Source organism: Eupeodes corollae, chromosome 1 (assembly GCF_945859685.1).
Source record: "Eupeodes corollae chromosome 1, idEupCoro1.1, whole genome shotgun sequence".
NCBI classification, from domain to species: Eukaryota; Metazoa; Arthropoda; class Insecta; order Diptera; family Syrphidae; genus Eupeodes; species Eupeodes corollae.
In genome coordinates, this window is record NC_079147.1 from 126,913,387 (window position 1) to 126,930,655 (window position 17,269).

General features: G+C 33.1%; 1 long non-coding RNA gene across 1 annotated transcript; it reads right to left on the minus strand.

Annotated features, from left to right (window-relative positions):
- Positions 1-15,819: 15,819 nt before the first annotated feature.
- Positions 15,820-16,543, minus strand: LOC129939393 (uncharacterized). The gene is made up of 3 exons (XR_008780541.1): positions 16,501-16,543; positions 16,114-16,444; positions 15,820-16,047 (listed from the first exon to the last, which is right to left on the minus strand). It is a non-coding gene; the product is annotated as an uncharacterized LOC129939393 (long non-coding RNA).
- Positions 16,544-17,269: the final 726 nt, after the last annotated feature.

Below are 17,269 nucleotides of genomic sequence, written 5' to 3' on the forward strand. Positions count from 1 at the left end.
GACATAAGCGTAGGCCGGTATGCCTTGTTTATGTGGGAATGGATGATGATTTTGGGAAGGTAGAGGGATAAGAACGTCCTTTAGTTTCAGGACTCATCTGGAGAAAATTCTCGAGAATCATTGACCTTACTCAGCTTCTACAACTCGACAAGTTCGACGTTCAGAGTAGAAGCAAGTGGAGACTGTCTAAAATTTTGTTGCATTTGGATATGCACCAGAATTCGTTTGTTTGGCAGCTTCAACAGATAAATTATGAAGGAATCATTTTGCATCATCAGTTAAACAAGACTGTAGAAAATGGAGCCTATCTAAATCTGTCAAACGTTTGTTGTTGTGGACCAGAGCCTGAAATCCGTGATAAAATGGCCGCCAGGTGGTATATGAACCACGAAACTTTGGAAGATCGATGCGAGGCAACCTAACTTCTAAATGGGCAGATCGCTGTCCTTCAGAAACAGAAGCAATATAAGCTTTGTCGTCCAACTTGACTGCAGGTGGAGGCGTCGGAAACTTTTCCAATATTTTTACATATATAACCTTAAGATATTCTAATTTTAAGCTTTCTTTCAGACAACCTCCACCAAAAATTGCCTCATGATAAGATTTGGCCGTTTTGTCATCATCATTCAACTTATCTAAGCGTCCTGATATGTGCGTCTTTGTCAAGCGTTCTTTTGGTGACTTTTTAAAATTTTCAAGGTCTCTTTATATTTTATTGAGAATTCCTTTTTGGAGTTCACCATATTTAAAACCTTTACAGTCCATTTTGTTAATTAAATATCTTTATCTTACAGATAGAACCACAAGAATTAATATTGACGAGTTTACAACACAAATCAAGCAAGACTTACTGTGTTGTTTGAATATAGTCATGCTGCTGTTGAAACTGGTGATGCCGGTGTAATATTTGCTGCCGCTGTCGCCGTACTTGTCGCTGTTGCCGCAGACGCTGTCGTTGATGTTTATATTGCTTAGATGCAATTTTCTTGCGATTTTTATATCGCTATTTAGATTTAATAGATTTAAAGTTTTTAAATATTTTTAATTTGTAAATTGTATTGTCACAGATTTACGTTAACACTTTTGAGGTTAAAAAGCATGACCAATTTATATGTATTGTTGAACTTTTAAACTTGGTGTTGTTTTTAAGTTATAAAATTAAATTAATTAATTAATTTTGAATCAAATATTTAAAAGAAGGCTCGAAGGACCAATGTGTACTTTGAACAAGAATTTTGTATTGAAAAAAAAAATTAAGAAAAAAAAGAGAACAACTGAATAAGTTAAACCACTAAGTTTGAAGGTTAATTTAAGTATAAGTTTATTACAAAGGTTAAAATAAAATATCCAATCATAAAATATATCTTTTCGTTAACTTTAATTTGACATTGAATTCTTTTAATTTTACGATAAGTTTATTTTTACATACTAATGTTGGTAATACTGTTTTTAAAGTTGAATTTACATTGCTTTTATTTAAATTTGATTAATTCTATTACTTTTATTCATTTTATTATTTTCTTAAATATTTCATGTATATATATATTATATATTGTATATGTAGACGTAGAGTCTAATGGATAATATCGAATGGCTGCATATGAATTCGAAATAAAACCCAGCCGATGTTGCATCATGTGGCATATGCCCTTCAAAAATTGCTGGTCACGAACTATAGTGGACAGGTCCGCAGTGGCTTAAACAATTAAAACACCTTTGGCCGCAACAGCAACACCTGGCACCATCAACAGCTCTAAGAATGATGTCAACATTACAATGCGTGAAACATTTTGTATCATTTTGATTTCGATACAAACAAATAACGCCAGGATCAATAATTATATCAGAACTGTCGCAGGCGAGAATTTTGATCATCAAACAACAGCAAAAAATTAAATTTTGCAATGAACTACAAAAAATTGAAAACAAAAAGGACATTCCTTTAAACAATAAAATAATTCAAATGAAACCTTACCAAGATGATGAAGGAATCTTAAAAGTGGGTGGAAAGCTTTAGTTTGCAAAGTTGCCTTTGAACCAGAAACACCCAATACTACTGGATAAATGTAAACTAGCCAGTTTGATCGTTAAAGAAACACATGCAGCTACACTACATGGTAAAAATTCGGTGATTGGTATCAAAACACTAATGAGAAGATGTTGTCGTAGTTGTCCGATTTGCATTCGATACAACAGTAGCGGTGCTAACCAAAACATGAACAAAGAGTTCAGTAACCAATATGAGCACTACATCTGAGATGACAATTAAAAACTTAGACGAAAATGTTGGAATTTACTTAGACCCAATCGGAAAAATGGATGTCGTGGCATCAAAATGGAGACTTGTAGTTTACTACGACTTAGATTCATATATTGAAGAAACCAATAATATTTCAAGCTTCATAACTAAACTTAAAGTCAAAGTGTTCCAAAATGTTCTACTTCATCTTGCAGTTCACTTTAATAACAGCAAACTTAAAGAGAAAATATGAAGTACTGGCTGAAAATAACAAACTATCGAGAATAACCAACAGGTTAAAAAGAGCTCCACTTGAATTTGTTGGTTCACTCTACCACATATTATTCAGTATCATGGACAATGATGATAGAGAATCCTTAGAAGAAAACGTGAAAATCTGTTCGACAACCAACATGAACTCGATAGTTTAAACAATAAGCAAACATCACTGGTTAGTGCTAAAGCTAATGTCTTAAAGAAAACGACATAAAAATGATATTTCAGTTAGCAGCAATGCAACTTGATGCAATGTTAAGTAAATGCAATGATGTGCAAATGCCAGTTATAAGCATCCTCATTGATGTAAATAATCACTATATAAATCCGTTATTATTTAAACCGTCCCAACTACAAGAAGAGATTCAAAAGATTCGGAATAAAATCTTAGGGAAGTTTCGTTTACCTGGCGATGGTACACAAGATGATTTAAAAGAAACATTTCGCCAAATGAAAGCGAGGGGATTCATACTTGTCCGACGTTTAGTAATAGACGCGGAGATTTCACAACTTCGCTCAGAAGCATCGGACGTTTTTCGGGTAATTTACATGCCAATACGTCAGGGAGATATTGTTCTGACACCAAAAATACACACCGAAATACTCGTGTTCAACTTCCAATTAGACGCATACAATCTAACGAGTCAGGCACAACTAAATCTGTGTGTAACAAACGAAGGAACACACTACATTTGAAATGGTAATTGGCAATGGAAAACTGCAGCAGATGAATCATGTATATCATGATATCAACAATAAAGAAAACAAAAACAATAAGGCGTCATTTTGAACGAGTTAGTCAGCAAGACAAATGCATTCAGTTGACTAAACCAAACACATGGTTGTTTAAGCAATTAACGACCACTGCTATTCATGTTAACTGTGGCAATTCTGAACACAAATTGTTTTAGCTTCCAGCACAAGGGCTTCTAACATTAAATCCACAGTGCACGGTTAGATACAAAGGTTTCCTTACTTCACCGCAACAAGTCAAATCTGAAACCGTCAGCCATTTCCTGGAACAGATGATATGGACGGAGGCACTGGACGAAGTTGCAGGGGAAAGAATAAAACCTATACAGGCAACTTTAATAAACAACTCAAATTCAACGGGACTTGGAAAGGTTCACGAAAGGAAACATTATTAAGTAATTTATATAATACGAGGCATAATATTCAGAAAAAAAAAATTAAGCAGTTTCTGTTGGCCCGCAGAATGTTCAAACATGAACATGACCAATCTATGGATAACCCAATGTGTATGTGAAATAAAGATAAAACAGATCACCCTAAGCATACACTGACGGTAATCTACAGATAAATTACATTTCCATAAGTAAATTGTATATATATAACGTAGTGAAATAAATTTAGTATTCATTTCGACTTACAACCAATGATGGCAGAAATGCGATTTTTTTTATTTACTACATTTGTTACGTCTGCTACATAAATGAGGTAGTTAAATGTAGCAGACGTAGCGGTAGACGTCAAAACGTAGTTTGAAATGTCCATTCAACCACCAAATTGACAAATTGCATGGAAAAGATTAATTTGAAAGTGTGAAAAACGAACTCTCGAAAATTCGGAACAAGCTTAACCAAGAATATTCCAAAAAATTGATGGATATCAAATACACTATACTCTTAAAATGAACGACAAAAATAAAACAAATGATTATTAAATTTGCATTTTTCTTTCATAAAACTTCGAATTCCTTGATTAAGTTCATTTACGCAACATATTTGGTTCTTATGTATAGTTCAGTCTTTTTCAATCGTTAGTCGTTACTTATTCACTCGTTTTTTTTTAAATTTTTTTTTAAATTTAACGATTTTGTGAAGGTAGCACACGTAACAAATTTAGGGTAGGAAATGAAACAAATCAAACGTGTAGTTTATCCAATTAACTACACGTAGTTTACCGAGTAGATTACCTGACGCAAGGGCGGATCCAGACTTTTCATCAGGGGGGGGTCACACACTTAGATGAGTTTTTACTCACCGCTTAAAAATGTTCTTCAATGTTTTGTAAAGGATCATAACAAAATTTAATAATTGCTATAATGCCCACTTTAGTTATCAAATTATTTAGAACACTGGTGTCCAGCAAGGTATTGTCTTACTATTTAATTTGGATGACTCATATGAAAGCATTCCAAGATTCCAACAGTTTTTTAAATATGCCATATTTTAGAGCTAATAGGAAATTGTTTTGAAACGTTGCTTTTTCCAAAAACAAAACGAACTTTTCTTGTTTTCATTTCTATTAATGCAAAACGCTGCAAAAATTTAAAAATTCAGAAAATGAGAGAGGATCTGATTACTCTCGTTATCAATCTGCTTACTCCTATTTTGATCTTATAAAGGCGTCAAAAAAAATTAAAAATTGTAGAGACAAACAGGTTTGATTCTTGAATTCAAGAAAATAGTTGCATTTTAGTACATAAATTCTCTAAAAAAATTAGATTTAAAAAAAGTAAGGTAAGTAAACAAATAAGTTGGGAAGAAAATTTTTGTAGCAGGTACTCAGAAACTACACGTTTCAATGCTTTGATATCAATAGATATGAAACTTTTATTATGTTTTTCACTTAGCCATTATTTTAACAAAAGTGTCACTTAATTTTTTTGGGACATTTATATTATTGAAATTCTGGTTTGAATCTTAGTTCTAGAGCATCCAAAGAAAAATTTACTTCAAAAGTAGATTTAATTAACTTTTAAAAATCTTTTGTATTTAACAGAAACCTAATTTTGAAAGAAACGGACGAACTTGATAATTTCTTCCAAACAGTTAAATGTTTCCCATATTTTAAGATTTAAAAATGTACCTGCAAAATAAGTTTTTCTCAAAAATTTAAATACCATTTTATTTGTCAAAAAATCTAGATTAACCTATTTTTTTTTTCGAAAGTCATTTTAAATTTTGTCTTAAGAAATTTTTTGGTATAAGCACTAAATAAAGCGCTTATAAATGTATGAACATTTTACATTAAAATTTCTTCTAAAAATGTTGTCCCTGAAGTATCAAGTTTTTAGTTTAGTATTTTATTAAAAATATCAAGTTTTTAGTTTAGTTTTTTATTAAAAATCAATTTCATACAAAATCATCATCAATGTGATCATTGACAAGAGCTTGCACAGGAAGAGAAGAATTTTGAAATCGTTCCATTAGTTCTTGAGAAAACTTAAAAACAAAATTAAGATTTTTTGAATGGTCACCTTCTGGAGCAATACGAAAATATGTTTTTCTTGTAGAATGAGGCCAAACAAAGAACACAAAATTTAGAGAAAGTTTCAGAAAAATCGCATGTTATTGTTATTTTTCGTATTAATAAAATGAAAACAAAAAACGCCTTAAACTAATCGGCTGAAAATCTTAATTTCAATCAACACAATTAATTGGACTGTATGGGCCAGGAAAGACAGGCAGACGAAAGCAATCGGGGTACCCACTTTTTTCGGCTTCTTTACCGTCGTAATGTCATATTTGATTGAAAACTCTAGTCTGAAATTGTTTACTTATGCAAGACTTGCTATATAGTTCTTATATGTAATCACTTCAATAATCACTATTTATGTTTGTCAAAAAAAATTTAATAATAAAATTGAAGGCTAGTTTAAGGAATTCAAAGGCAACTTAATATAAAATTCATGATCACTTATTCAAGATCTTCTTAAGAATCGGAATATTTGTTCTTTTTCTTAGAAACAATTTGTATAAAATAATTTAAAGCATGACTAATGTTTTTTTAAATTCTAAATTAAGCGAAAATTAAAATTTGAGTTGTTTTCGACCACAAACCACTCTTTGGTGCATTTCATTAAATTACTAATAAATCTATAGATGAAATCCTTACTTATACAACTTAACTGTATAAGCTTTTTGGCTCATGTGACCCCCCCCTGGATCGTCAATTGGTCAAAAGTTGATGAATTTGTGCTGTGTTTTTGGAATAAGGCTGAATATCCGATTCATATTATGTTCTTGGTCCAATTTTCAGTCAAAAGTAGTACTTTTAGCAACAAAATTTAAGGAAGTTAAATATAAATGTTGTTTTCATATACACAAAATAAATGATTCAAAATATAATGGGGGTCATATCCATTAACGCAATACGATTAGTTTTAAATTGAAGGGAATTCCTACGAAAAAGCAAACAAATGATCTCCCAGGGGGGGTCATGACCCCTACGACCCCCCCCTTGGATCCGCCATTGAGTCCTGACGTACTCTACTCTGCCATCTCTACTTACAACCGAGTATTACTCAACACCCATACTCAAACACTTCTTGGAAGTCGACCTTGTAGAAACAAGATGAGTTCTTATTTCCTTCGTGTGACTCATATTTTGTATCAATTTCGATCACAACAACTGATTATGATTGTGTACAGACTTTACAGAAAAAACAAGAACCTTTTTTTCTACGAAGTTTTGGACAACTAGTGAAGACATGTTCAACCTACAGTTAATATGTTTATAATTTTGGATGTAACGTTTTTGATTGAACCGGCATTTAACAGCAAAATCTTCTTTTTACAGCATGCACAACTTAAGGGTTTTTTTATCTCACTTCTGAATATTATAATCAGAGATGGCAGAAATGCGATTTTTTTGATTTACTACATTTGTTACGTCTGCTTAATAAATGAGGTAGTTAATGTAGTTTAATGTAGTTAACGTAGTTAAATGTAGCAGACGTAGCGGTTTGAAATTTAACGTTTTTTGTGAAGGTAGCACACGTAACAAATTTAGGGTAGGAAATGAAACAAATCAAACGTGTAGTTTATCCAATTAACTACACGTAGTTTACCGAGTAGATTACCTGACGTAATCTACTCTGCCATCTCTAATTATAATCAATAATATACTTTATATTGAACACTGTTACTCAAAACACATTAATTTACTGACATGCAAACAAAAATCATAAAAAGCAACAAAACACATCTTGTCTTATCGAGAGCTTTATTACAAATGATTTTTCTTAAGCAAACATATTTTAGTCTAATCGCTTAAAACTAACAGTTAACATATCATATTCTAATATTAAAACAAGTCAATGATTTGCATACCTATATTATTATATGTATGAATAGGTAGATCGATTAAGTACTAAATAGAAGAGTGTGTTCAATATTAAATGTTCCGTTCACTTCACTACATTCCAATCAAATCAACTTATTTTCAATCGTTTTACATCCCTTAATCCATTATATCATGCTGCAACGTACCGGCGTCGATTCTAAACCACTAATTTTCAATTTGAGGCAAACAAAATTATCAACTCGTGTACTCGCCAATCAGTCAATGAAATATCCTGAGCTGGACTACGTTTAATTGTTTTTGTTCAAAAGGAATATTTTACCAAAGAGATCTTGAAACTTTCCAAAGGCAAAATTGTCTCTAAACAAAGTCAAATTGCGAAACTTATAAAATTCATGGTTGCAAAGGGAATCTTGTGAGTTGCAGGCCGATTAGAAAATGCTAATCTCCCTTATTCACAAAAGCATCCAGTAATACTCCGACCTTCTCAAACATCGGGTTGGACTAAGCTGGTCCTGTTCAGCTTAAAGCTTGGAAGGGTCGATATAACAAAGTTTCAAAAAGCCAACATTGCAATGTTTGTCTGTTTTTGCACAAATGCTGTTTATTTAAAACTCGTAAGCGACTACACCATATTCGCGTTACTTCCAGCTTTTAAGAGTTTCGCTGCTCGTCGTGGAATGTGTGCAAACTTCTACAGTGACTGCGGTAGGAATTTCGAGGGAATTGCACCCCAAAACAGATGGAAAGCTTCGTGTAGTCACAATAAAAACAGCAGACACCTCATTAAAGCGCCCTATAGCCAAATTTTGTTTCCTGCCAATGCTAAAGAAGTCAAGCATACAAACCCAAAAACACATGCTTTATACAAGGTATCTATATCTACAATCGCTTCAAATTAAAATCGTAACCTAAGCTAATTTCAACTCAAACCAGAGTTAACATAGAAGATTTGTCAACAAACTACAGCTTGATCGCAGGAACTACCAGCTGGTGGATTAAGAACTGCGTATGAGTATAATGTACTTGATGCTTACAGCTGACTACGAGTATAGACAAGAAGAAACCGAGGTTTTTATGCAAGTAAAAACATATCCTGTTCATTCCGAAATCAAAATTTAATATTAAAGTTTACGAAAATAAAAGACTCGAATTATAGAATTAAATTTACTATTTTAGGATTTTTCATTTAAAAGGAAAGTAACATTGTTTTACTTCTGCTTCTGTGCTTTTTTCTTTGTAAGATTGTTTTGTTTTGTGATTTGCCAGCAACATAACGATTCGAATAGGCAACAATTGGACTGCAGGGAATACAATCCATTATTTTTGTCTAGGGTTTCAGCTATTGTCCTCGTGGCAAACACGCTCTATTGTTTAAGAAATGTATTTAATGCCTTTTCAAACAGAGTTCTGTTCTTAAACTAAGTATGGACCGTTTAAATTTAATTTGAATGTGGAGATCACCTACCTTTTTGCAAATATTTCTCCTATTTTTATTAAAATAATACAAAAATCCATATCTACTTATGACACATTTAAATATTAAAACACAAAAAAATTGTTCGGTTCATTTATGTTAGTTTTAACAGTAAATATAAAAAAAAATTGTTTAACTTAACTTTTTTCACTTCTTAAATTATGACACAAGAATATTTTAAAGCAAAAACAGCAACCCTGTTTGGCTTTCTCACGCCTTTTCCCTATTTTTAAGACCAAAAATTATTTTTTTTTTAAAATAAGCACACACTTATTATGTAGACACAGTGTAAGCACTATGAAAGGGGGAAGGGGTTGAAAGGAGATGTCGGTGCACATTGGTTTTGAATTCTCGAATATTGCAATAGCTGGAAAAGACAGAGGGTGGCAAGGCATTCCACATTCGCATAGTACGGCTAAAGAACGAATCTCTGTACTTGACAGTACGACCGAAGTTGGGCTCGAAGGTATATAGATGAGCATTCCTAGAAGCGCAAGTATTACGGTTTAACTGTTTGAGGGGGAGAATGCAGCTGGCTTAAAGAGGGTGAGACAAGAAACATTTCGTATAAGTTTTGTAAATAACAGCCAGATCAGAGGGGGAGAAAATTTCTTGCATCGCCTTAGAATACCCAAACATCTTGCGGCATTTTTGGCGACATCGCGTATGTGATCGTTCCACAAGAGGTTGGTGATACCGAGAATATAGAGATGTTCAGTTTCCTCGATGCAAGTCCCAAATATGGATAACGGCAAGGAGGGTATATTTCGCTTTAACGATACAAGACAGCATTGCGTTTTCGAAGCATTAAATTACACGCGGTTTCTTATTCCGTATTGTACAATGTTGTTTAGGTCGGAATTTAATGAGCTTATCCTATTTGTCGTTGCAGTTTCACATCCGAAGAAGGGGGGTGTGTATCTGAAAACGAATATGAAAATCTAAGAGTACTTTCGTCAGCGAAACAATGTATTGGATTAAATGTTGCAGACAGGAGATCATTAATAAAAATGAGAAAGAGTGTTGGAGATAAAACCGAGGCCTGGGGTTCACCAGCATTTATTTTATGGTTTTCAGGCTTAAATGGAATTAATGGAACCAGACAAAGCATCAAATTCATGAGAAGTTGATACTCTGTCTAAATTTGGGCTTAGATAAAGGAAGCAATAGTGAATGATTTGCTTATTTACGGAAAATTTAAACCACATAAAATTGAAAATGAACTGGTGCAGAGACCATATTCTGGCAAAAACTGATAAGCAATATCATTCCTAATGTATATGGCGAGGCCATGGTGGGAAAAGAATAAAGGCTCCAAGCTATACCCATGAATAAAAAATTCAGTAGGATCGGAATCTTCACCTACTTGGGTTTCACTTAGGGCCAAACAGCTGGCCTTAATGAATAAGTATGGTGGTATTCCAACAAAAAATTTACCCTTAGCCCACGAATATTACAATAATCTACTCTGAATTTTCCAGTCATTGCAAAATAAAAAAAAATGTCTAAAACCAATACAGATAGAAATGAGAAATAAAATTCACTGAATTGAAACACAGAATAATTATTAATACCCTTCACTGCTAGTGTTATGTCCGAACATCTGATACAAAACAGTAAATTCAATTAAAATAATCTGCTGAAACACAGATTCGTATACGCACCAATTCCAATTGTAATTGATACATAAACTAGGCTGTGCAACTGTGGAAGAAGGGTAAAGTAAGGATGGGATGGTACTCATTGTGAAGTCATAGAATAAATATATTATCTTGAGTCGCGACTTAATGGGTTTGCTCTCTTTCGGCCTACAAGCTAAATTGAGAGGATTTTGTCCATAAAGGTAAGCATGTGTTAGTTGTCCCGTGCCTTTCTTATGGGAATAAGCCTTTATGAATGTAGTTGTTATGGAATTTATGCTCATATTGCTCAACCGCGGGGGAAAAAACTATGAGGTGAACTCAGCCATTCAAAAAAGTGATCCGTTGCATTCAAAATTTGAAAAATTAATACAATAATTTAAGAAAAATTCATTTTATGGTTCCTTTCCAGTGTTAACTGTATTAAAATTAATATTTGTCTGCAAGTAAGTTTATTTAAAATGCAAAACAAATTTAAATTAATTTATTTAACCATTTAAAGGTTGTTTCACAATATTCAAGACAGAAGTAACAAGAAACAATAAGTCTGATTTCACCTCCTGAAGAACACCACTACATGATTTAATTCCTTATGGCCGCAGTGCTAGATAAAAAGGATTGCCAGCACATAGGATTCCTCATTATGAGGACAAGAGAGGAGTGCGTCCAACAGCTAAAGTGATTGTTCAAAGAGTTAAACTACCAGGCCGGGGTGATGAATGGAATTATCCTTTGATGTATTCCAAGTTTCCTGATGGTTATGCTCTTTCGAAAAGTGGGAGAAGCGGTAAAAATCGCCGTGACAGACGTACGAGTAGCTGTAGCAGTTATTTATCTTATACCAGTTCAAAAAGTTACGAATTTGGTTCAAGTTCTGAATAAAGTCGATCTCTAAGTCCAGAGTACAGACATCGCCACAATAGCACCTCACACATAAGTAAACCACCGATAACACGAAGAGAAAGCATTGTATTACAAGTAGTTCCGGTTGAGTTGAGAGATTGTATTTTTTAAATTTAACTCAAGTATAATTTGTCTTATCTTCAAAAGCTAGTGGTTCTGGTTCAGATACATCGTCATCCTCATCTCGTCACAGTCAACAAGAACAATTTCAATGAAATGTATGCGCACAGCTGATAAAATAGCTAATAAACGTTAAGCAGTGGGAAAAAGTGAGCATATTTTAAGAGTTCTCTAAACTAAAGACATATCTGAATAATGTTATTTCAGTGGATACTGTTAAAAACGATGGCCAATTTCAATACTACGGTTAGAGCATCAGCACTGACCATTGCTATCTAATAGTTCAAAATGTTAAATGTCTCCTTTTTGTTGGCAAGGATGAGCATATGAATAAAAACAATTTGTTTAGCTTATATCCATATTAAATTTTACATTAACTAAAAGGCATTAATAATAATATTGTATTCTTCTTTGTGATAAAAAATATTATTTTAATCATTACACATGTAGACTTCCAGGTTTGTTAATAATGTTTATATATTTGTTTAAATACAATGAAATTAATACAAATATGTTTTTAAATTCCATTCGGCACTCAACCTTATAATAAGTGACATAATATACATACATTTAAGGCTTTTCTAGGCTCACTATATTCATGAAGTAGCTTTTTTTCAAAAAAAAAATGTGATGATTTCCAAATCTAAAATATCATTCTTCAATATTTCGCTTAAATTTGTTTCGTACTTTTTATCTTGTAGTACATTGAACAAATAAAAAAATAATGTTGGAAAATGGTGTTCTTCAGTTTGAGCACATATAAGCTAAATCGAAGTTTAGATTCGTAATCAGCATCAAAAATTATCTCAAACGAACTATTTATTTATTTATTATTTATTTATTTCAATTTCGAAAACTTATACACATTAAGATAAGATATCTTATAAGCTAGTGATAAGTGTAGTATTAAACAAAAATATGGAACTATATATAAAAGGTACTACATTGCAGAGGGCTTTTTACAAAAGTATTAAATTTGAATTGAAAGTATTAAATTTTAATTGAAACAATAGTTTTTAATCGTTATAAAATAGTACACAAATTTATATACATATATGTATGTACATACATATTTACAAATTTGAGTTAAATGTTTCATTTGTTGTTCTTCTCATTTCAACTAATTAGATATATGTATGTATAAAATTACGATCTTGACAAATATTTTTTGATTTCGAGTTTTGCCTTGACAGCATCACGTATTTCCCTTATTGATCTTGGCAAGGCATTCCAAAGCCGAATGCTATTAACATAAAATTGACGTTCAGAAGTAAGAGAAGAGTAACGTGGGTTGATAAGTTGTAATGATCTGACAGATGAAGTTCGTCGTATTCTGTCGAAGAGATAGCGAGGTGTCTGTGAAAGTAGGATATCAGCAAGCAAGGTCAATGTCCGAAAATTGAGCATGTTTTCAAATGACATGTTTAGAATATGATTTGAAATTTCTGAGATGTGATCATATCTTCGAAGTCCAAAAATATAGCGGGCAGTATTGTTGAATGCAACTGTAAGTTTTCGTTTACTTTGGTAACTACAAGAAGAAAAAATTTCGCATCCATAAGTAAGAATTGGTATTATTAAGGTTTTGGCAAGTAAAAGACGCGTTTTTATGGGAGTATAATGCTGGGCCGCAAACAATGGACGCAGGGCTCCATAAGTCTTACCAACTATGGTGTTAATGTGGTTGTCCCATGTTAAAAAACGATTAAATATTATTCCTAAATTTTTGGCCGTCTCAACGAATTCTATCGGGATATGGTTCATGACAATACGAGGAAAGTAAGACAGATCAAGAGGTGTTCGGGAAATAACTATACATTTAGTCTTTAAAGGATTAAGTTGAAGCCTATTTGCTGTGGACCAATTCTGAATCCTTTCAAGATCCTCATTTAAGCATTCAATGTAGTGTTCAATTAAACCGAGAGGACAATTTAAGTAAAGCTGCACATCATCGGCGTACAAAGCTAAGGAACAAAATTTCATTGAGTTTGGAATTGAATTAATGTACATTGAAAACAACAATGGACCAAGAATGGAGCCTTGCGGAACACCATTTAAATTCGGTAGGAAATTTGATAGCGATCCATTTATTTCCACAGCTTGTGATCTACCTGTAAGGTATGAAAAAATTAAGTTTGCTGCCGCAGAAGAAAAATTAAATTCATTAATAAGTTTACTGCGTAATAAAGTGTGATCAACTGAATCGAAAGCTTTCGAAAAGTCTAAGAGGACTAAAAATGACACATGATCTTTATCCATTGACATCCTCAAGTCTTCAATAACATTGATTAGGGCAGTGATACAACTATGTTTCTTCCGGAAACCAGATTGCATAGGAGTAATTAGATTGTTGGCATTAAGAAAATTATTCAATTGTTTTTGAATGAGTCTTTCAAAGACTTTAGACAAAAAGGACAAAATAGCAATTGGCCTGAACTCTATCCCTTTGGAATTCTTTGGTATAGGTAAGATTTTTGCTAGCTTCCATTGCATAGGATAGTGACCAGACATGATGATGAAGTTAAAAATATGGGTTAAGTATGGTAGAAGAATAGGCAGTAAAATTTTGAGAAATGATGGATGTATATCGTCAATGCCAACGGCTTTTGATTTAATTGAGAGAATTGATTCAACAACATCAGCAGATTCGACGGAGGAAAAACCGAAACCAGAGATGGCAATTGGTTCTATTGACGCAGGCCCAGCAACTTCATGGTAATGAGAATTTGAAGCACTTGAGGTTTCAACAGAAGAACTAACAAATCTTTCGTTCAGCATATTTTTATCTATTTCAGAGCTGAGGCACAATTTACTCTTGCATAAACCAAAGTTTCGCAGACTTGCCCATAATTTTCGACCTCCTTGTGAATGGCTTAGGTAATTTGAAAAACTACGCCTTTTGGCATTTCTTATTTCGGTTACCACCTTGTTACGTAGCGAGCAGTAAGTGCGCCTTAGTTCTAATAGTCGATATCGTACCCAAACCTTATATGCAAGATCGCGCTTTATCATAAGGGAACGGATATACAACGTTAACCAAGGTTGATTTGCCGCTTCTACGACTTTTGATCGTACCTGAACAAAGTTATCATATAACCTTTTAACATTTTTGTTGAGAAAATCGACTTGAAGATCTGACGAGGGCAGGTTAAAGATGGTATCCCAATTTATGTTTCTAGCATTTACCTCTAACGCTTCAATATCAATATTTCGAAAATCCCTGAATTGGAAACTTTGAGTAACGACCTGTAAGTCGAAGTCATAAGTTAAGTAGATTAAATCATGTCTAGAAAAGGCTGGGGCAGATAATTGATCGTAATGTATAACCTTTCTTAAATCACTCACCCAGAATAGGTCTAAAAGAGTAGAACTTGTATTAGAAAAATGAGTAGGTAGGATAGAGTTAACGGGGTGTAAACTGAAGGTGCGTAAGCTATCCAGCAGGTCATTTTGGGTTAGCAAATTACTATTAAAGTCGCCACATATTAATATATCAGGACATGATAGAGTCAGAACTTCGAGTAATGTCATAAGCGGCAGAAAATTTATATTATTGTTTGGTCTATAAACCGACCCAACCAGAATTTTACTTTAAAACCATAAGAGTTACAATTAAGGTTTTTTAAAACTTGAGGAGAATCAAATGAAGACTAATGAGTGTGTTGACCACATAAAATCGAGAACACAGGAACATGATAAACCAAAACATCAGAAAGATAAGAAGTTTGAAACGTGAATATTTTTAAAAATATGAAATTTAATTTGACGGATGATTTTTTCCAATTAGAAAAACTAGCAAATAAAAAACTATGCAAAATTTATATCGTTTAAAGAATTTCATGGGCGGGTAAAAATTAAAACGAACATTTTGTTTAAGGTTTGAATTGTGCTGCCCACAAACAACCGAAAATGGTATGTTTTATATTGGCTAATCCGATCAATTTGTGCATTACCATTTGTATATTCTTCAACATTCACTTGATTCAACCGAATTCAACCCTGAAGCAAAAAGCACCAACATCTTTGAATTCAAAACAAATTAATTTATTATTAAAGTAAAGTAAATCATAAAGAATTTTGAATAAATAAATCCTAGTCAGCAAGGAACATTAGAATATACAATGTATACAAAATTAAACTATAGCTCAAAATAAATAAACAAGTTGTTAGCAAAAAAAGATTATTTTCTAGATATGTATAAAAATAAATCTAGGCTTCAATTTGACCAACTTTTACAAACAATTTCAAAGTGTTTTTGAAGTTCTTTCTTTTCGGGCGTGTGTATGTATTCACAAAAGTATATTTCATCAAGAAACTTTATTGGACTTTTTCAAGTGGTGAATCTATAAAAAAAAATAAGAGAAAAAACTTAGAATAAGAATTTCCAATACGATTTTTTTGTTATTTACTTTGGTTCCTTTCGTTGAACTTTTATTCGAAGTCGATCATTCGTCTTTCCCCTTCCTTGGTTGGGAGGTTCATAATGGTTGTGGTCATATCGTACATCCTTGGGTTAGTTAGCTTAAAAATCAATTGAGTGGACGTGCAAGGCTTTTCACAACGCACAAGCAGAACGTCGGGCACATGGTAGTTAGCAAACAATTGAATGCGATACTTGATCGATCCTGGATGGTACTCCGGCTTGATGACATTGTGTTCGCATTGTCCACAAGGCAGATATCTCTTGACACACAAACATTTTAGCTGCGAATAGAGGTTGCTTACGCTAAATTGTCGTGACTATAAAGAAATTAATTTTCATTATATAAGGAAATCTCGAATCGAAGTTGACTTACTGTTTTTGATGTTGATTTTAGAAATATAACTGTAGACATAGAAAACGAATAAGACCAACAAATTATTAAACAACAATGATATCATTGTATATACATATATAGCATCTTACCGACTACGTTGTCTGGGGTGATGACTACAGTGTGTCCGTGTTTCCTGTCATTCCAATCGCCCAAGTTCCTAATAAGCCTCGCTGTCTAACTTCCTCTTGGTTCGGAGCACTTCCATTTTGGTTTCGGTGCTATCTGTTTTCAGTACTTCTCTTGATTATGAGATTTTGCTGAGATTTTGCTTCCGTACAGGAGGTCATCAGCAGCTTACGTTTACAGAAGACGACATGGAAATACAAATTCCATTATCTTTCGACAAGAAAAACGCAATTAAGGCTCTTGGGATCAAGTGGCACCCTACACATGATTTTTTACATTCAAAATCACAGTTCCGAAACATAAGAAATTTACGAAGATTACCATATTATTAGAGTTTACTCGAATTTACACTCCAATATGGTGGAAAGCACCCTGCGTCATCGTTTGCAAAATAATAATGCAAACTATTTGGAAAGACAAGCAAAAATGGGATTATGGGCTCACGTGAACATTAATTCCTGCGTGGCAAAAGTTGAAAGCTGGACAGAGCCTTTTGAGTGCCATCGAGATCCCTCGCTAGATTAATCTCATCAATGAATCACATGTCGAGTTCCACGGATTCTGCGATGCACATTAGGGCTTCCACTAAAAAAGAAACCTTCATTAATCCCATCGTGTCAAA